The sequence below is a fragment of the Mesoplodon mirus genome, assembly GCF_964341445.2.
Source record: "Mesoplodon mirus genome assembly, chromosome: 4".
In the NCBI taxonomy this organism is placed as follows: Eukaryota; Metazoa; Chordata; class Mammalia; order Artiodactyla; family Ziphiidae; genus Mesoplodon; species Mesoplodon mirus.
Window position 1 is genome coordinate 64,083,655 of NC_138979.1, and position 21,718 is coordinate 64,105,372.

Below are 21,718 nucleotides of genomic sequence, written 5' to 3' on the forward strand. Positions count from 1 at the left end.
TGTCCTCCAGCTATCAGTCATGAATGTGGCACTCGCGCTCTTCCCTGCCACCGTACTTCATTGTGCAAAAGGAAACTGAAGCAGGGAGCAATGAGTGGGCGGGCTGCAGGAGCCATCAACAAGGCTAAACTAAGAGCCTAGGCGGCTAGTGCCTCACACCTCCCACAATTCCTCAACTATTTAGAATCCCGCTCCCCTCGGCCTCCCACCTCAAACCATGCCCCGGAGGCAAGCCCTAGTAATGGGCCCCCTGCGCACCCGAAGCGGCCCCCAGCTCATACCAGCCTCTAAAAAGGTCTGCAAGGCCTGGAACCACGAAGCCTAAAAGCAAACCCTCCTGCAACCCCGGAAGCCCCCTCCCACGAGCGCCCACTAGCCACCCGCCTCCCACTCGCTCCCACCTCCACGCCGCCGGGCCTGCGCCTCCTACGCACACCACACCAACACGGCCCTGAAACACCGCAGGACCCAGAGACCACGGGGCTTCTCCACATCCACCCAGACAGCCGCGGCCGCCGCCGGAAGCGCCCGCGACTCCCCGCCGCCGCCGTGAGGTCACTTCCGGCGCGACGCCTCGGAAACCGGAAAGCCGGCCGCTGAGGGGCGGGGCGCCCGAGAAATATGAGAGTTTGGGAAGAGCACTGCAAGGGTCAGATCTGTGCCCTTCCAGAACCGCACCTGCTATCCGTTTTGCAATCTCCGCCTTATTATATCGAGTGGAGTCTGGGTTCGAGCTGGAGTCCTGTCCGCACTCCCCGCCTCAGATGCCTGGGGAGCTCCCCTCTCTCGCGTAGTCTTGCTAAAAAGCTCCGGCTTTCCCGCCAGTCCCTCTTGGGCTAATAGCCGAGCCAGAGCGGAAGACTTCGGCGTGGAGGGCGCCTGGTCACGTGGCCCCATCCTTGATCAGTTGCAGCTGTGGGTGCAATTAGTAGGCCCCCGTGATGGATTAAAGGAAACAAAAAATTCCCTTCATGGTTGATCTTCAAAGTTTATCAGCTTCAGCTCGTTATTGGCCTAGTGTCAGCCAGTCTGTGCTTGACTACATTCCACCACCCCCACCTCCAGTACTCGGTACACAGGAAAGTGCCACTCTCCTTTCCGTGGCATTTTAGAGTCTTGGTAGTCTTGATTTTGAAAAGAGCAGGTGTTTAGGGCCAAGACTGAGTGTAATGAGGAATTTTGGAGTTTGAGTTTACAAGGTTATCTTGAGGCAAGTTTGCAAGGTTATCTTGAAGGCTGACACCTGGTTTAGGAACCACGGCTTGGTCAGGCAGCATAGAGTAGGGCCGTGGTTCCAAATCTGGCTCTGCAAAATCAGTTTAAGAACTTAAAAATTTTTTTCTTTTCAGGAGCTCTCCCTTCCCTTCCTCCATCACTAGAGATCCCATTTTAGTAGGTCTGGGGGGGCCATGGCATCTATTATTTTAAAGGTTCCTTCCAGTCAATTCTTAGCACACCCCAGGTTTGGGAACCATTGGTGTATCAGACTCAGAGTTGAACCCTTGCCCTACCTTTTCTTTTTAGTTATTATTATTTTACAAACGAACTGTGCAACTCTGGAGATAATAGCTAACAAAGTTGCTGTGAAAGTAAATGAGATAGGGCTTCCCTGGTGGCGCAGTGGTTGGGAGTCTGCCTGCCGATGCAGGGGACACGGGTTCGTGCCCCGGTCCGGGAGGATCCCACATGCTGCGGAGCGGCTGGGCCCGTGAGCCATGGCCGCTGGGCCTGCATGTCCGGAGCCTGTGTTCCGCAATGGGAGAGGCCACGGCAGTGAGAGGCCCGCGTACCGCAAAAAAAAAAAAAAAAAAAAAAGAAAGTAAATGAGATAATGTGTGCCTGAGCATGATTGATAGTCCCAAAAAGAGGTGGTTAATTTTCTTATGCCTCCCTTTGGTTCTATGGTTCTGTAGTCCACTCCAAATGATTTTTTAAACTCACAGGAGAGATTGGAGACCTTCAAGATGGCAGAGGAGTAAGACGTGGAGATGACCTTCCTCCCCACAAATACATCAGAAATATACCTACATGTGGAACAACTCCTACAGAACACCTACTGAACGCTGGTGGAAGACCTCAGACTTCCCAAAAGATATATATATATTTTGCCTTTTTCTCTTTTTCTGAGTGTGTATGTGTATGCTTCTTTGTGTGATTTTGTCTGTATAGCTTTGCTTTTACCATTTGTCCTAGGGTTCTGTCTGTCCTTTTTTTTTTCTTTAGTACAGTTTTTAGCGCTTGTTATCATTGGTGGATTTGTTTTTTGCTTTGGTTGCCCTCTTCTTTTTTTATTACTTTTTAATTTTTTAATTTTTAATTTTAATAACTTTATTTTCTCTTTCTTTTCTTTCTTTCTCTCTTTTCTTGTGAGCCATGTGGCTGACAAGGTCTTGGTGCTCCGGCCGGGTATCAGGCCTGTGCCTCTGAGGTGGGAGAGCCGAGTTCAGGACATTGGTCCACCAGAGACCTCCTGGCTCCAAGTAATATCAAAAGGCAAAAGCTCTCCCAGAGATCACCATCTCAACGCTAAGACCCAGCTCCACTCAAGGACCAGCAAGCTACAGTGCAGGACACCCTATGCCAAACAACTAGCAAGACAGGAACACAACCCCACCCATTAGCAGAGAGGCTGCCTAAAATCATAATAAGGTCACAGACACCCCAAAACACACCACCGGACGCAGTCCTGACCACCAGAAAGACAAGATCCAGCCTCATCCATCAGAACACAGGTACTAGTCCCCTCCACCAGGAAGCCTACACAACCCACTGAACCAACCTTAGCCACTGGGCACAGACACCAAAAACAACGGGAACTACGAACCTGCAGCTTGCAAAAAGGAGACCCCAAACACAGTAAGTTAAGCAAAATGAGAAGACAGAGAAATACACAGCAGATGAAAGAGCAAGGTAAAAATCCACCAGACCAAACAAATGAAGAGGAAATAGGCAGTCTACCTGAAAAACAATTCAGACTAATGATAGTAAAGATGATCCAAAATCTTGGAAATAGAATGGAGAAAATTCAAGAAACGTTTAACAAGGACCTAGAAGAACCAAAGAGCAAACAAACAGTGATGAACAACACAATAAATGAAATTAAAAGTTCTCTAAAAGGAATCAATAGCATAACTGAGGCAGAAGAACAGATAAGTGACCTGGAAGATAAAATAGTGGAAATAACTACTGCAGAGCAGAATAAAGAAAAAAGAATGAAAAGAATTGAAGACAGTCTCAGAGACCTCTGGGACAACATTAAATGCACCAACATTCGAATTATAGGGATCCCAGAAGAAGAGGAGAAAAAGAAAGGGGCTGAGAAAATATTTGAAGAGATTATAGTTGAAAACTTTGCTAATATGGGAAAGGAAATAGTCAATCGAGTCCGGGAAGCGCAGAGAGTCCCATACATGCTAAATCCAAGGAGAAACACGGCAAGACATATTAATCAAACTATCAAAAATTAAATAATACAAAGAAAAAATATTAAAAGCAGCAAGGAAGAAGCAACAAGTAACACACAAGGGAATCCCCATTAGGTTAATAGCTGATCTTTCAGCAGAAACTCTGCAAGCCAGAAAGGAGTGGCAGGACATATTTAAAGTGATAAAAGGGAAAAACCTACAACCAAGATTACTCTACCCAGCAAGGATCTCATTCAGATTCAACAGAGAAATTAAAACCTTTACAGACAAGCAAAAGCTAAGAGAATTCAGCACCACCAAATCAGCTTTACAACAAAGGCTAAAGGAACTTCTCTAGGCAGGAAACACAAGAGAAGGAAAAGACCTACAATAAAAAACCCAAAACAATTCAGAAAATGGTAATAGGAACATACATATCGATAATTAACCTAAATGTAAATGGATTAAATGCTCCAACCAAAAGACATAGACTGGCTGAATGGATACAAAAATAAGACCCGTATATATGCTGTCTACAAGAGACCCACTTCAGACCTAGGGACACATACAGACTGAAAGTGAGGGGATGGGAAAAGATATTCCATGCAAATGGAAATCAAAAGAAAGCTGGAGTAGCAATTCTCATATCAGACAAAATAGACTTTAAAATAGAGACTATTACAATAGACAAAGAAGGACACTACATAATGATCCAAGAAGATGATATAACAATTGTAAATATGCACCCAACATAGGAGCACCTCAATACATAAGGCAAATGCTAACAGCCATAAAAGGGGAAATCGACAGTAACACAATCATATTAGGGGACTTTAACACCCTACTTTCACCAATGGACAGATCATCCAAAATGAAAATAAATAAGGAAACACAAGCTTTAAATGATACATTAAACAAGATGTACTTAATTGATATTTATAGGACATTCCATCCAAAAACAACAGAATACACTTTCTTCTCAAGTGCTCATGGAACATTCTCCAGGATAGATCATATCTTGGGCCACAAATCAAGCCTTGGTAAATTTAAGAAAATTGAAATAGTATCAAGTATCTTTTCTGACCACGATGCTATGAGACTAGACATCAACTACAGAAAAAAATCTGTAAAAAATACAAACACATGGAGGCTAAACAATACACTACTAAATAACCAAGAGGTCACTGAAGAAATCAAAGAGGAAATTTAAGAATACCTAGAAACAAATGACAATGAAAACACGACAAACCAAAACCTATGGGATGCAGCAAAAGCAGTTCTAAGAGGGAAGATTATAACAATACAATCCTACCTCAAGAAACAAGAAACATCTCAAATAAATAACCTAAAGCAATTACACCTAAAGCAATTAAAGAAAGAACAAAAAAACTCCAAAGTTAGCAGAAGGAAAGAAATCATATAGATCGGATCAGAAATAAATTAAAAAGAAGGAAACAATAGCAAAGGTCAATAAAATTAAAAACTGGTTCTTTGAGAAGATAAAGTTGATAAACCATTAGCCAGACTCATTAAGAAAAAACGGGAGAAGACTCAAATCAATAGAATTAGAAATGAAAAAGGAGAAGTAACAACTGACACTGCAGAAATGCAAAGGATCATGAGAGATTACTACAAGCAACTATATGCCAATAAAATGGACAACCTGGAAGAAATGGACAAATTCTTAGAAAAGCACAACCTTCTGAGACTTAACCAGGAAGAAATAAAAAATATAAACAGACCAGTCACAAGCACTGAAATTGCGACTGTGATTAAAAATCTTCCAACAAACAAAAACCCAGGACCGGATGGCTTCACAGGAAAATTCTATCAAACATTTAGAGAAGACCTAACACGTATCCTTCTCAAACTCTTCCAAAATATAGCAGAGGGAGGAACACTCCCAAATTCATTCTACAAGGGTACCATCACCCTGATACCAAAACCAGAGAAAAATGTCACAAAAAAGAAAACTACAGGCCAATATCACTTATGAACATAGATGCAAAAATCCCCAACAAAATACTAACAAACAGAATCCAAGTGCACATTAAAAGGATCAGATAACATGATCAATTGGGGTTTATCCAAGGAATGCAAGGATTCTTCAGTATACGCAAATCAATCAATGTGATAAACCATTAACAAACTGAAGGAGAAAAACCATATGATCATCTCAATAGATGCAGAAAAAGCTTTCGGCAAAATTCAACACCCATTTATGATAAAAACGCTACAGAAAGTAGGCATAGAGGGAACTTACCTCAACATAATAAAGTCCATATATGACAAACCCACAGCCAGCATCGTCCTCAATGGTGAAAAACTGAAACCATTTCCACTAAGATCAGGAACAAGACAAGGTTGCCCACTCTCACCACTCTTATTCAACCTAGTTTTGGAAGTTTTAGCCACAGCAATCAGAGAAGAAAAGGAAATAAAAGGAATCCAAATTGGAAAAGAAGAAGTAAAGCTGTCACTGTTTGCAGATGACATGATACTGTACATAGAGAATCCTAAAGATGCTACCAGAAAACTACTAGAGCTAATCAATGAATTTGGTAAAGTTGCAGGATACAAAATTAATGCACAGAAATCTCTGGCATTCCTATATACTAATGATGAAAAATCTGAAAGTGAAATCAAGGAAACACTCCCATTTACCATTGCAACAAAAAGAATAAAATATCTAGGAATAAACCTACCTAAGGAGACAAAAGACCTGTATGCAGAAAATTATAAGACACTGATGAAAGAAATTAAAGATGATACAAATAGATGGAGAGATGTACCATGTTCTTGGATTGGAAGAATCAACATTGTGAAAATGACTCTACTACCCAAAGCAATCTACAGATTCAATGCAATCCCTATCAAACTACCACTGGCATTTTTCACAGAACTAGAACAAAAACTTTCACAATTTGTATGGAAACACAAAAGACCCCGAATAGCCAAAGCAATCTTGAGAACGAAAAATGGAGCTGGAGGAATCAGGCTCCCTGACTTCAGACTATACTACAAAGCTACAGTAATCAAGACAGTATGGTACTGGCACAAAAACAGAAAGATGGATCAATGGAACAGGATAGAAAGCCCAGAGTTAAACGCACGGACATATGGTCAACTTATCTTTGATAAAGGAGGCAGGAATGTACAGTGGAGAAAGGACAGTCTCTTCAATAAGTGGTGCTGGGAAAACTGGATAGGGACATGTAAAAGTATGAGACTAGATCACTCCCTAACACCATACACAAAAATAAGCTCAAAATGGATTAAAGACCTAAATGTAAGGCCAGACACTATCAAACTCTTAGAGGAAAACATAGGCAGAACACTCTATGACATAAATCACAGCAAGATCCTTTTTGACCCACCTCCTAGAGAAATGGAAATAAAGACAAAAATAAACACATGGGACCTAATGAAACTTAAAAGCTTTTGCACAGCAAAGGAAACCATAAACAAGACCAAAAGACAACCCTCAGAATGGGAGAAAATATTTGCAAATGAAGCAACTGACAAAGGATTAATCTCCAAAATTTATAAGCAGCTCATGCAGCTCAATAACAAAAAAACAAACAACCCAATCCAAAAATGGGCAGAAGACCTAAATAGACATTTCTCCACAGAAGATATACAGACTGCCAACAAATACATGAAAGGATGCTCAACATCTTTACTCATTAGAGAAATGCAAAACAAAACTACAATGAGATATCATCTCACACCAGTCAGAATGGCCATCATCAAAAAATCTAGAAACAATAAATGCTGGAGAGGGTGTGGAAAAAAGGGAACACTCTTGCACTGCTGGTGGGAATGTGAATTGGTACAGCCGCTATGGAGAACGGTATGGAGGTTCCTTAAAAAACTAAAAATAGAACTACCATATGACCCAGCAATCCCACTACTGGGCATATACCCTGAGAAAACCATAATTCAAAAAGAGACATGTACCAAAATGTTCATAGCAGCCCTATTTACAATAGCCTGGAGATGGAAACAACCTAAGTGTCCATCATCGGATGAATGGATAAAGAAGATGTGGCACATATATACAATGGAATATTACTCAGCCATAAAAAGAAATGAAATTGAGCTATTTGTAATGAGGTGGATAGACCTAGAGTCTGTCATACAGAGTGAAGTAAGTCAGAAAGAGAAAGACAAATACTGTATGCTAACACATATATATGGAATTTAAGAAAAAAAAATGTCATGAAGAACATAGGGGTAAGACAGGAATAAAGACACAGACCTACTAGAGAATGGACTTGAGGATATGGGGAGGGGGAAGGGTAAGCTGTGACAAAGCGAAAGAGCGGCATGGACATATATACACTACCAAACGTAAGGTAGATAGCTAGTGGGAAGCAGCCGCATAGCACAGGGAGATCAGCTCGGTGCTTTGTGACCGCCTGGAGGGGTGGGATAGGGAGGGTGGGAGGGAGACGCAAAAGGGAGGGGATATGGAAACATATGTATATGTATAACTGATTAAATTTGTTATAAAGCAAAAAAAAAAAAAAAAAGGATCAGATAACATGATCAATTGGGGTTTATCCAAGGAATGCAAGGATTCTTCAGTATACGCAAATCAATCAATGTGATAAACCATTAACAAACTGAAGGAGAAAAACCATATGATCATCTCAATAGATGCAGAAAAAGCTTTCGGCAAAATTCAACACCCATTTATGATAAAAACGCTACAGAAAGTAGGCATAGAGGGAACTTACCTCAACATAATAAAGTCCATATATGACAAACCCACAGCCAACATCATTCTCAATGGTGAAAAACTGAAACCATTTCCTCTAAGATCAGGAACAAGACAAGGTTGTCCACTCTCACGACTATTATTCAATATAGTTTTGGAAGTTTTAGCCACAGCAATCAGAAAAGAAAAAGAAATGAAAGGAATCCAAATCAGAAAAGAATAAGTAAAGTTTGCAGATGACATGATACTATACATAGAGAGTCCTAAAAATGCCACCGGAAAACTACTAGAGCTAATCAATGAATTTGGTAAAGTTGCAGGATACAAAATTAATGCACAGAAGTCTCTTGCATTCCTATACACTACTGATGAAAAATCTGAAAGAGAAATTAAGGGAAGACTCCCATTTACCACTGCAACAAAAAGAATAAAATACCTAGGAATAAACCTACCTAGGGAGACAAAATACCTGTGTGCAGAAAAGTATAAGATACTGATGAAAGAAATTAATGATGATACCAACAGATGGAGAGATATACCATGTTCTTGGATTGGAAGAATCAATATTGTGAAAATGACTCTACTACCCAAAGCAAAGTACAGGTTCAATGCAATCCCTTTCAAATTACCAATGGCATTTTTTATGAAACTAGAACAAATAATCATAAAATTTGTATGGAGACAAAAAAGACCCTGAATAGCCAAAGCAGTCTTGAGGGAAAAAAACGGAGCTGGAGGAAACAGACTCCCTGACTTCAGACTATACCACAAAGCTACAGTAACCAAGACTGGTACTGGCACAAAAACAGAAACATAGATCAATGGAACAGGATAGAAAGCCCAGAGATAAACCCATGCACATATGGTCAACTGATCTATGACACAGGAGGCAAGGATATACAATGGAGAAAAGACAGCCTCTTCAATAAGTGGTGCTGGGAAAACTGGACAGCTACATGTAAAAGAATGAAATTAGAACACTCCCTAACACCATACACAAAAATAAACTCAAAATGGATTAGAGACCTAAATGTAAGACTGGACACTATAAAACTCTTAGAGGAAAATATAGGAAGAACACTCTTTGACATAAATCACAGCAAGATCTTTTTTGATCCACCTCCTAGAGTAATGAAAATAAAAACAAAAATAAACAAATGGGACCTAATGAAACTTCAAAGCTTTTGCACAGCAAAGGAAACCATAAACAAGACGAAAAGACAACCCTCAGAATGGGAGAAAATATTTGCAAACGAATCAACGGACAAAAGATTAATCTCCAAAATATATAAACAGCTCATGCAGCTCAATATTAAAGAAACAAACAACCCAATCCAAAAATGCGCAGAAGACCTAAATAGACATTTCTCCAAAGAAGACATACAGATGGCCAAGAAGCACATGAAAAGCTGCTCAACATTACTAATTATTAGAGAAATGCAAATCAAAACTACAGTGAGGTATCACCTCACACCGGTTAGAATGGGCATTATCAGAAAATCTACAAACAACAAATGCTGGAGAGAGTGTGGAGGAAAGGGAACCCTCTTGCACTGTTGGTGGGAATGTAAATTGATAGAGCCACTGTGGAGAACAGTGTGGAGGTTCCTTAAAAAGCTAAAACTAGAATTACCATATGATCCAGCAATCCCACTACTGGGCATATACCCAGAGAAAACCATAATTCAAAAAGACACATGCACCCCAATGTTCATTGCAGCATTATTTACAACAGCCAGGTCATGGAAGCAACCTAAATGCCCATCGACAGATGAATGGATAAAGAAGTTGTGGTACATATATACAATGGAATATTCCTCAGCCATAAAAAGGAACGAAATTGAGTCATTTGTTGAGGCATGGATGGATCTAGAGACTGTCATACAGAGTGAGGTAAGTCAGAAAGAGAAAAACAAATATCGTATATTAACGCGTGTATGTGGAACCTAGAAAAATGGTTCAGATGAACCGGTTTGCAGGACAGAAGTTGAGACACAGATATAGAGAACAAACGTATGGACACCAAGGGGGGAAAGCTGTGGGGGGTCGGGATGGATGGTGGTGTGATGAATTGGGTGATTGGAATTGACATGTATACACTGATGTGTATAAAATTGATGACTAATAAGAACCTGCTGTATAAAAAAATAAATAAAATAAAATTTAAAAATTAAAAAAAATAAATTATGTACTTCACATCCCATTGTAAGGGTGACGGCTTAGCAAATTAATGGTGGATTCAACACTGGGACTCAGGTCTCCATTACTTATATGTAGAGAGAACATATGTCCCAGTTTGCCTAAAACACTCCCAGTTCACACCTGTTACTCATAGTAATTATTATCACCTGCTTTTATTCTCAAATGTGTTCTGGTTTAGACAATAAATTCTATAGTCACCCTACTTATATAGCATAAGTTTTGGGGCCAGGCAACCATTACTATTTACTTATAAGATTATTTTTCTTTTATGTGATCTCAAAGGTTTATGTGTCTTAAACTTTTACATGTCATTTTATGAGAGGTAACGTACATGAAAGCAGGTCCCAGACTATAAAATGCTAAACAAAGGTCAGGATTAAAAATAATAGTAACCTTGGATTAGGCAAGAGTTTCTTAAATATGACACGAAAAACACAAGCAACAAAAGAAAAAATAAGTTGTACTTCATCAAAATGAAAAATTTGGGACCTTCAACGGACATATCAAGAAAGTAAAAAGACGACCCATAGAATGGGGGAAAATATTTGCAAATCATATATCTGATAAGGATCTAGTATCCAGAATAAAGAACTCTCACACCTCAACAACAAGAAGATGAACAACTCAATTAAAAAATGGGCAAAGTACTTGATAAACACCATCAATTTTATCATGGAAGTTAATGGGGAAATGGATTTATCTCATAGAACCTTGCCTTGCCATCAAACTTGTAGTTTTCTCATCCCATTAAACAAGAAGTTTCCAAAGAAACGAACCCAGGTTTGTCAAGGGATAGCTTTGCATTTTTGACTGAAATCATCTGAGAATTGCCTTCCCTTTGTATGTCATTTTGGTGAAATCAACTTAGGCATGAAACAGTAGTCTGTGCAGTAAGCAGGGCTCCTGAATCACTGAAGATGAGGTTGGACTTGAAGGGTCATCCCAAGGAGTCTGTGGTCCACCCAGCCACAGCAACAAACCTCTCTCCCTCAATGCAATGTTCTCTCTTCTCTTATACCTCTCCCACCACACTCTGTAATCTTTACCACGTCCTTGGGTTTCTCTTTCAAGCTTCTTTCCCAGTGTCTAAACTAGAGAGAATTATCTTAATTTTTAAAATGGGGCAGGGATAGATATTGAGCAAAGAACAAAGGGCACCTAGAACTGTGCTGGGTAATAGGGGAGGGTGTGTTGCCTGTCTGAAAAGATGTCCAAGGAGAGAACAGACAACAACTGTCACTGGCGTGGCAGCAGCCTTGCCTCAGGTGTGAGGCCTCTCCCAGCTCCAGCCGCTCAGCCTTGGTGTCCTCCCTCTCCTTCCCCTCGGATACTCAGAGAGAAACCGGTTCAGCAACAATTAGGCTTTTCAGATGCTGCCGCTGACTTGCCACTTCTTACTCCAGTCCTGGGACTTTAGTTTCAGGAACGTCACCTTCACAACTCTCAGGTTCCCAGGCAAGCCTTAAGGGTTGCGTGCAGACACAGAAGCTCCTGATTTTCCTCAGCTGGACCTGCAAGCTAGCTATTAAAATGTTCAGGAGTGGTGATCTCACTGTGCAGACACATAGGTGGACCAAATAGAAGCCCCGATGTTGGTGGGGAGAGGATTGGATGGGAAAGCCTCCTAGCTCGCCATGGCTAACAGCCCAGAGCCTGGGCTCCCTTCCAGGTGCAGTGTGCTCCTGGGGACTTAGAAACTAGGTGTCCTCCCCAAGCATATCTCAAGGGTCAGACTACTGTGCAAAATGTTTAGGAGTTCAGGACACTTGTGCACGTTCCCCATGGCCCAATTAAGTGAATACTGCAAGCTGGATCTCTCCTTGCTCCCTTGCTCTCCTCCTCCACTACCACTCACCTTAGAGCCACATCCTGACATATCTGATGTATCCCCTGCAAGAGAAGTGCTGAGGGCTTCCCTGGTGGCACAGTGGTTAAGAATCCGACTGCCAATGCAGGGGATGCAGGTTTGAACCCTGGTCTCGGAAGATCTCACATGCCGCGGAGCAACTAAGCCCGTGACCCACAACTACTGAGCCTGCATGCCACAACTACTGAAGCCCACGCGCCTAGAGCCCGTGCTCTGCAACAAGAGAAGCCACCGCAATGTGAAGCCCGCGACCACAACAAAGAGTAGCCCCCGCTTGCCACAACTAGAGAAAACCCGTGCGCAGCAACGAAGACCTAATGCAACCAAAAATAAAAACAAATAAACAAATAAATTTATTTTTTAAAAAAAGAGAAGTGCTGGGAAAAGTGGGAAGTAAATGAATAATTTCACATACAGTGTAAAAACATTTAAACAAAGTGATAAACCCAAGAATGCTCTGGGCTGTTTTGCAAGTGTGCATTTTCTCCTCCTCCTCCTCCTCCTTCTTCTTCTTCTAGATTCAGAGTACTCTATGGAGGACCCACTAAGAGATGTTCAGGAAAAGTCCCAACAGGGAAACATATCTTTATTTACTAATCATCAAATCTTTTGGAAAGATCAGACAGAGGTGTGAACAAGAGAAAAGTAAGCCCAGAGAGGCAAACGAGATGCTCCAAGTCACCCATAAAGTTATTAGGGAAGGCCTGATTAATCAACAAGTATTTATGGTATGCCAACCATGTGCTCAGCCCCAGTGCTAGAAGATGGGATGGAGGCAACAGAGAAATAGGCCTGCCCTTACTGTTCAGCCAGGGAAACCAAATTAACACAGTGTATCAATTTTTTTATTGCTGTATAACAAACTCTCCCAAAATTTAGTGACTTAAAATAACAAGCACTTATTTAGCTCATTACTCTTTGGATTAGTTGGATTGTTCTGCTAGTTGGGCTAGGCCTGGCTGATCTTGGCTGGACTCACTCAAGGAAGGTTGACTAGGGTCTGGCTGCTTTAAGGTGACCTTGACTTTGTTAACTGCTTTCTGTTTCACATGGTCTTTTATCCTCCAGCAGGCTAACCCGGATTTGTTCTCATGGTGGTGGCAGGATTCCAAGAGAGGACAGAAGTGTGCAAGGTTTCTTGAGGCCTGGGTATCACTTCCAATGCATTCTGTTGACCAAAGCTGGTCACAGACCAGCTTAGATTCAAGGGCTGGAGAAATAGACGATATCTCTTTACAGGAGGAGATGTATAAAGTCACTTTGTAAGGGAAATAGATATAGGAAGAAAAGAAAAATTGGACCACTGTTAACTGACCACTCATAAGAAGTAAAAAGCAAAACAAAACAGTAAATGGCTAAGGGCTACTCTGTGCTGGAGGAAGTTTACCAGGTCCCAGGCCTAGACCTGGACATGGCTTCTAGTCAGAAGTCAAAGTAGCAAACCTCTCATGTGTAGCTTCACACTATTATGCTGATAGGGTCTTATTGCTATTGTCTGGGTGCTTTTATTGATTTATAACCCAGAGGCCCAAAACAGCCAAATAAGCCAAATTTGTTAAAATGCTAAGACCTACTTTTCAAGGGGGCACCCACTTGGAAAGGATACTCCAAGTTCTACACCCCAGACAACATGGCTCTGGCTCGAGAGCTCACTGCTGGAGGTGACATTGCCCCAGTCCAAGACCTCAAAGTTGGAGATGTCTTCACCTCCTGTGCCAGAGACAACTTCACTCCAGACACTAAAACCTCCACCCCAGCAAAGCTTATGGACTGCTTCTCCTAAAATTCATAATAGACACAGGACGTTTCTGGTTTTCTTCCTTTGATATTAGAGATGCTATTATACTCCCAAGCTTTCTGTCTGCTTAGCCCATGATCCTGGTATATTCCTTGCCAAAACATACACCCCTACAACTCTCAAGCTGAAGGAGAAATCTGGTAGAAGTTAATACTATCTGTGCCATTCTAAAACTTAGTGGACATTATGGAGGCATCTGCCTTCAGTCAGTCAACCCCATGACCTCCCTGGGAAGAGGACTACTCCCTCTGCAGTGCCTTCTCCTACTACTCTCCTTCAGCTTTTGACCACAACCTTTCCACTACAGCCATCACAACTACTCCATCCCCTGGTTACACACAATACCACTAATTTTTGTTTCCTTTCTAATTTATCAGTTCATATCCTCCAACAACATAACTGCCAGACCTACCACCTTGAACTGAGCATAGTTCTAACACACTCTATAATTCCACCAAGATATTGTTAGAAACTCCAAAAATTTCAGATCTATTTTCTTGGCTAATGCCATGCAAATGGGAAACTTAGTTATGGCCAGCCTACAAGGATTCCTTACACTTCTACTTGTGTTCCTCCTTTCTCATCCCCATAATAAAAGGCTTTCTATGCTGCTTAGGGCAACTCATGCCCTGCTCTCTAAAAGTCTCTATTATCATTACTGAAAAGTTCCCTTAAAATGATGCCGAATAGCCACAGAGTCAATTGTTCTGTGTTTTCTTAGATTCTGTATCTTTCTATTTGGCATCCATTGGTTAATTACATTAACTATATTTTCTTATTTTTTCGTATCTTTATGCTATGGCATTTATGAGCCTTACAGACCCTGGGGAATACTGCCCCTCCCAGGGCTAGTCAATTCTTACAGATAGCAAAGGGCTTGACCAAAGCACACTTTTTATACACAAACCAACAAATCCAGAGTCTATATCCCACAACCAACTCCTTATCTAACTCTCACACACCAAGCAAGTATTTCTCCAGCCTTAAAGCATCCCATGACCAGGTACTAGGTGATTGGAGAACACTCTATGCCTCAGAACCTGCCAGAATTATTCAAACTAGCCATTCCTAAGATGTTTACCTTGTCCTGACTTGTCTTTTCCCTGGAAACAAAAATAAAGCCTCTGGCCTAGGTTTTCTCTTGTTTCTGTCTTCTGCACCTGACCAAAACCTGGCACTTCCCCTGTGGCCCTGCATGTCATGCAGTGACCCACTCTCTGGGACCCATGGGGGAAAAAACTTATTTCTTTCAAGCCTTATTCTTGATTCCTCCTGTGGCCTCACCAACTTTACCATACTATATCCAGTATGTACATTCTTAGATTAGGTAAGAAGAATTACCTCATTTTATAGTTAAGAAAATGTGAACTGAAGGAGCTTAAGTCACTTACTGAGGATCATATAGTAAATGAAGGAGTTGAGGTTTGAACACAATTCTCACGGTTAGGTCTTGGAAAAACCTTAAATTATGGTTTAGAGGTGCTTTTCACACCCTCCTTATAGTTCTAATTCGTATTTTTACCTCAGGGTCTTAAAAGCTACTGTACAGCCACTATTTTGAAAACTGATTCATCAAATGACATTGCAGAGAAAGCAAATGGATCAGTTATGGCATCAAGTCAATTTAAACACCTGATGATCACCGGGACAGAAAGAAGGAATATACAGTGCTGTGAAGATCTGGGAACATGAATCAGAATATTGTGTTCTCTGGTGGTGCAGTGGTTAAGAATCCACCTGCCAATGCAGGGGATACAGGTTTGATCCCTGGTCAGGGAAGATCCCACATGCCGTGGAGTAACTAAGCCTGTGTGCCACAACTACTGAGCCTGTGCTCTAGAGCCCACGAGCCACAACTACTGAGCCCACACACCACAACTACTGAAGCCCATGCACCTAGAGCCCGTGATCTGCAACAAGAGAAGCCACCACAATGAGAAGCCTGCGCACCGCAACCAAGAGTAGCCCCTGCTCGCCACAACTAGAGAAAGCCTGTGTGCAGCAATGAAGACCCAACACAGCCATAAAGAAAGAAAGAAAGAAAGAAAGAAAGAAAGAAAAGAAAAAAACTTATGTAAAAAAAGAATATTGTGTTCTTTTCTTATGTTAGATTTAAAAAGGTCAAAAGGGAGATTTTAAGGGAATTCCCTGGCAGTCCAGTGGTTAGGACTCTGAGCTTCCATTGCCAGAGGCCCGGGTTTGATTCCTGGTCAGGGAACTAAGATCCCACAAGCCACATATGGCCAAAAAAAAGTGTGTGGGGGGGAGATTTTAAAAAGGACAAACAGAGTTCTTCTGTTACGTGTATCAGGGCATAATATTAGGAATCATGTTCATTGAAATCATATCCACATCAAGGACAGTGCTAAGGAATATTGTTCTTTTAAATAGTAAGACCCTGAGAAACTTGCTGTTTAAAATCATATCAGGGAAAAAGAAGAATAAAGTTGGAGGAATTACACTTTCCAATTTCAACACTTACTACAAAACCACAATAATCAAAACAGTGTGGTGCTGCCATAAAGACAGACATATAGGTCAATGGAATATAACTGAGAGTCCAGAAATAAGTCCATATATCTATAGTCAATTGATTTTCAACAAGGAATGGGGAGTGACTGCTTAATACAAGCAATGTATCTAAAATATTTGTCAAACTATTATAACTAGTTTTATTTCCTCAATTTAATCAACCTGTATGATGTACTTCTTTTTACGTTAAAGTTATTAATTGTGCACTAATCTGAAACAAATTAATTTCAATGAATGAACTTAATCATAATTTCAGCTGGGGGCAACTTTAGTAGAATACACTAACAGAAGAGATCTTACCAGTATTCTTGGATACCCAATTGGGAAATCCAACAGTAAGTTAAATTTCCTGAGCTAGCTAGTATTGAATCTAAAAAGTGAGATGTTTCTATATAAAAAGTTAGGCCTAGAATCAGGATGGTCAGAAAAATTAAGAATAGTTAAAAGAATTAAAATGTAGATCAGTAGACCTACTCATAGGCATGATCTTGATTGAAAAGTCTTGGAGTTGAGCTGTCCACTTCCATGAAGTCCCTGCCTCTGGACTACATTGCAGGGGGCGCGGGTTTGGTCCCTGGTTGGGGAACTAAGATCCCGCATGCCTCACAGCAAGACTGAATGACTTTGGTTAATTTATATTAATAATAACAAAACTAGTAATACAATACAATGAGGAAAGTGGAATCTCTGTTGAGAATAATACGCATCAATCTATAAAGCTTTCATCAGTCATTTATAGCATCAAGTGTTTTTATGATTGTTCCCATTAGAAACAGGTATTTAAACTTAGAAACAAAAATTGTTCATTAATTTGTGTACAGTTATTGTTTCAGTTGTTGTAGGTGAACATGAAAATGCCTATTCTCAAACTAAAAAGTACATAGTCCGTGAAACATATTTATATTAATATCAAAACTGAACTTCTGATGTGTCAGATTTTAATTTCTTTTCATCATGGGTATGGAAAACAAAAGAATTTTCTCACTATGTTGAATTAAATAAAATATGGAAATTAGCAACAACCTAAAAAACCTATTATTCCTCCTTCCACGAGAAAAAGCAAATCTCTGTGGTTCCCCAGTGACCACCTGGGAAACCTCAAAGTCAGTTTAGATAGGAAAGACTCTTGTTCTTTTTTTAATTGTGGTAAAATATATATAACATGAAGTCTACCATTTTAGCCTTTCTTAAGGGTTCAATTAAATGGCATTAAGTGCATTCACAATGTCTTATAACCATCAACCACTATTCCAAAGACTTAATATTTCATTATCTTGAATTTTGGAAAGGCAATCTCAAAAAAGTTGTTAGAACAGATTAGCCACAAGAGCAAAGAATAAGTTGTTATCTTGGTTACCTCATTAATCAGAATGATAATAATGATATTTAAAACAAACATAATAAAAGTTTACATGATAATCATTAAGAATTTTAGTCCTTCCTGAAGTGAAGAATCCTTGTTGCTTTATTTAAAAAATCCCTAGGAGCAGAGTAAGAGGCAGCATAGAAACACACAAAAAAAGTAGATTTTTGAGAATTGAGAGTATGCACATAGGTGAGACAAAATAAAATTTTGTTGTCTGAGTAGAGTATGCAGAGGACAAAGATTATTATTTATTTCTTCATATCTGTATATTTCAGGCCATAGAACAAACTGTATATTCCAGGCCATAATATATCTATAGCTATAAGTCCCCTTTTCTTATCATATTTAATTTTTTTCTTACTAACATTATTATATGAATACACTTAAAGATTTAGTCATACCCTACAATGTTGGATGACAATATTATTTAAAGTTTAAATTTTCAAGTTAAAAATATAATTAATTTAATTAAATGTTGTTAGATAGTATATATCACATTGGCTTTGCTATTTTATATTAAGCCCTATGTGAGATAAAGACTTTCCAAAACAAACAAAAGCTAGGGGAGTTCATCATCACTAGTCTTGCCTTACAAGAAATGTTAAAAGAATTCTTCAAGCTAAAACAAAAAGATGTTAATTAGTAACATGAAAACATATGGAAATATAAAACACACTGGTAAAGGGAAGCATATAGTAAAATGCAGAATACTCTAATACTGTAGTATGGTGGTGTGTTAAGAAAATTAACCAAAGTATAAAGGTTAAAGGACAAACAGATTAAAATAGCTAAAGAATACACAATATAAAGAGATGTAAATTGTGACGTCAAAAACACAAACGGGGGGGGGAGTAAAAGGGTAGAGTTTTTGTATTTGATCAAAGTTAAATTGTTATCAGCATAAAATAGACTGTTATAACTGCTTTGGGAGAGATCCCAGGTGTTCTCCTTACATGGTAAGGAGATGGTAACCATGGTACATGGTTAAGCTGCATGGTAAACACTAAGTGAAACCTACAGTAGATTCAGAGAAGATAAAGAGAAGGGAATCAAAGCATACCACTATGGAAAATCATCAGTTCACAAAGGAAGGCAGCAAAAGAGGAAGAAAGGAACAAGAGAAAAGCAAAATAGCCAGAAAACAATGAGCAAGATGGCATTAGCAAGTCCCCACCCTTCGACAATTATTCTAAATGCAAATGAATTGAATTCTCTAACCCAAAGACATAAAATGGGTGGATGGTTAAAAACAAGACCCAACTACAAGAGACTTACTTCAGCTTTAAGGATACACATAGGCTCAAAGTGAAGGGATGGAAAAAGATATTCCATGGGTAGTTATCCTTATATCAGACAAATAGACTTTAAGCCAAAAATACTAACAAGAGACAAAGACAATCATTATATAATGATAAGTGGGTCAGTGCATCAAGGAGATACAATGATTATAAATATATATGCTCCCAACATAAGGGCACTTTAATATATTAAGCAAATACTAACAGATTTGAAGGGAGAAATAGACAGCAATACAATAACAATCAAGGTTTCCAATACTCTCCTTTCAACAATGGATAGACCATCCAGAGAGAAAATCAACAAAGAAATATTGGACTTGAACCATACTTTAAACCAAATAGACCTAACAGACGTATACAGAACCTTCCACCCAACAACAGCAGAATACACATTCTTCTCAAGTGCACATGGAACATTCTCCAAGATAGATAGATCATATGATAAGTCACAAAACAAATCATGGTAAATTTAAGAATATTGAAATAATACCAAGTATTTTTTCCAACCACAATGGAATAAAACTGGAAATAATTAAAAACAGGGAAGATGGAATATTCACAAATATGTGGCAATTAAACAACACACTCCTGAGCAACCAATAGGTCAAAGAAGAAATCAAAAGGGAAATTAAAAAAAAAAATCTTGAAAGAAACAAAAATGGAACCACAACATATCAAAACCTATATGATGCTGCAAAAGCAGTTTTAAGAGGGACATTCACAGCAATAAACACCTACATCAAGAAAAAAGAAAGATCTCAAATAAACAATGTAACCTTATACCACAAGGAACTAGAAAAAAAAGAACAAAATAAACCCAAAGTTAGCAGAAGGAAATAAGAAAAATCAGAGCAGAAATAAATGAAACCAAGACCAGAGACACAATAGAAAAGATTAATGAAACTAAGAGCTGGGTTTTTTTTTAAGATAAAATGGACAAACTCTTAGCTAGACTAAGAAAAAAAAGAGAGAAGACTCAAATAAATAAAATCTGAAATGAAATAGGAGACAGGGAATTCCCTGGTGGTCCAGTAGTTAGGACTTGGCATTTTCACTGCTGGGACCCAGGTTCCATCCCTGGTCAGGGAACTAAGATCCCACAAGCTGCATGGCACAGCCAAAAAAAAAAAAAAAAAAGAGGAGACATTACAACTGATACCACAGAAATACAAAGGACCATAAGACACTACTGTGAAAAATAAGATGCCAAAAAGTTGGATACCTAGAAGAAATGGATAAATTCCTAGAAACATACAAACCACCGTGACTGAATCATGAAGAAATAGAAAATCTGAACAGACAAATAATGACCAATAATGAGTAAAGAGATAGAATCAGTAAACAAAAACCTCCCAACAAATTAAAGCCCAGAACCAGAAGGATTCACAACTACCAAACATTTAAAGAAGAATTAATGCCAATCCTTCTCAAACTCTTCCAAAAAACTGAAGAGGAAAGAGCACTCCCAAACTCATTTTACATGGCCAACATTACCCTGATACCTAAACCAGATGAGGACACTATAAGAAAAGCAAATAACAGACCAATATCCCTGCTGAATATGGATACAAACATTCTGAACAAAATACTAGCAAACTGGATTCAACAGTATATTAAAAGTAACATAGGGAATTCCCGGGTGGTCCAGTGGTTAGGACTCGGCACTTTCACTGTCATGGGCCCAGGTTCGATCCCTGGTCAGGGAACAAAGATCCCAAAAGCCGCATGTGATCAAAAAAAAAGAAAAACAAAAACAAAACACAACAACAACAACAAAGTAACATACACCATAGTCAAGTGGGATTTATCCCTGGGATTCACGAATGGTTCAACATACACAAATCAAAAATATCCAGTTAGGGTTAGGGTTAGGGTTAGGGTTAACAAAACAAAGGATAAAAATCATATAATCATTTCAATAGATGCAGAAAAAGTATATGACAAAATACAACATCCTTTCATGATAAAAATGCTCAACAAATTGGGTATAGAAGGAACATGACTCAACTTAATAAAGGCCATATATGAAAAGCCCATAGCTAACATCAAACTCAGTGGTGAAAGGTGAAAAACTTTTCATCTAAGATCAGGAGCAAGACAAGATGTCCACTCTCACCACTCCTACTCAACATCATACTGGAAGTCCTAAGCCAGAACAATCAGAAAAAAAAAAAGAAGAAGAAAGAAATAAAAGGCATTCAAATAGGAAAGGAAGAAGTAAAACTGTCTTTGTTTGCAGATGATATGATCTCATATATAGGCATAACTTGGAGATAAGTGGATTCAGTTCCAGATTCACAATAAATCAAGTCACATGAATATTTTTGTATCCCAGTGCATATAAAAGTTATGTTTACACTATACTGTAGTCTGTTAAGTGTACTGTAACATTATGCCTAAAAAAGCAATATACATACCTTAATTTTAAAATACTTTATACCTAAAAAATGCTAACCATCCAGTCTTCAGGTCATAGTAGTAACATCAAAGATCACTGACCACAGATCACCATAACACATATAATAATA

General features: G+C 39.3%; 1 protein-coding gene across 3 annotated transcripts in view; it reads right to left on the reverse strand.

Annotated features, from left to right (window-relative positions):
- EDC3 (enhancer of mRNA decapping 3) overlaps positions 1-561 on the reverse strand; it is a 53,203-nt gene extending 52,642 nt beyond the window's left edge. For all 3 annotated transcript variants that reach the window (XM_082616873.1, XM_082616874.1, XM_082616875.1), the window contains exon 1: positions 402-561. The gene's annotated coding sequence lies outside the window, so the exon portion shown is untranslated. The remainder of the gene's footprint in view (positions 1-401) is intronic.
- Positions 562-21,718: the final 21,157 nt, after the last annotated feature.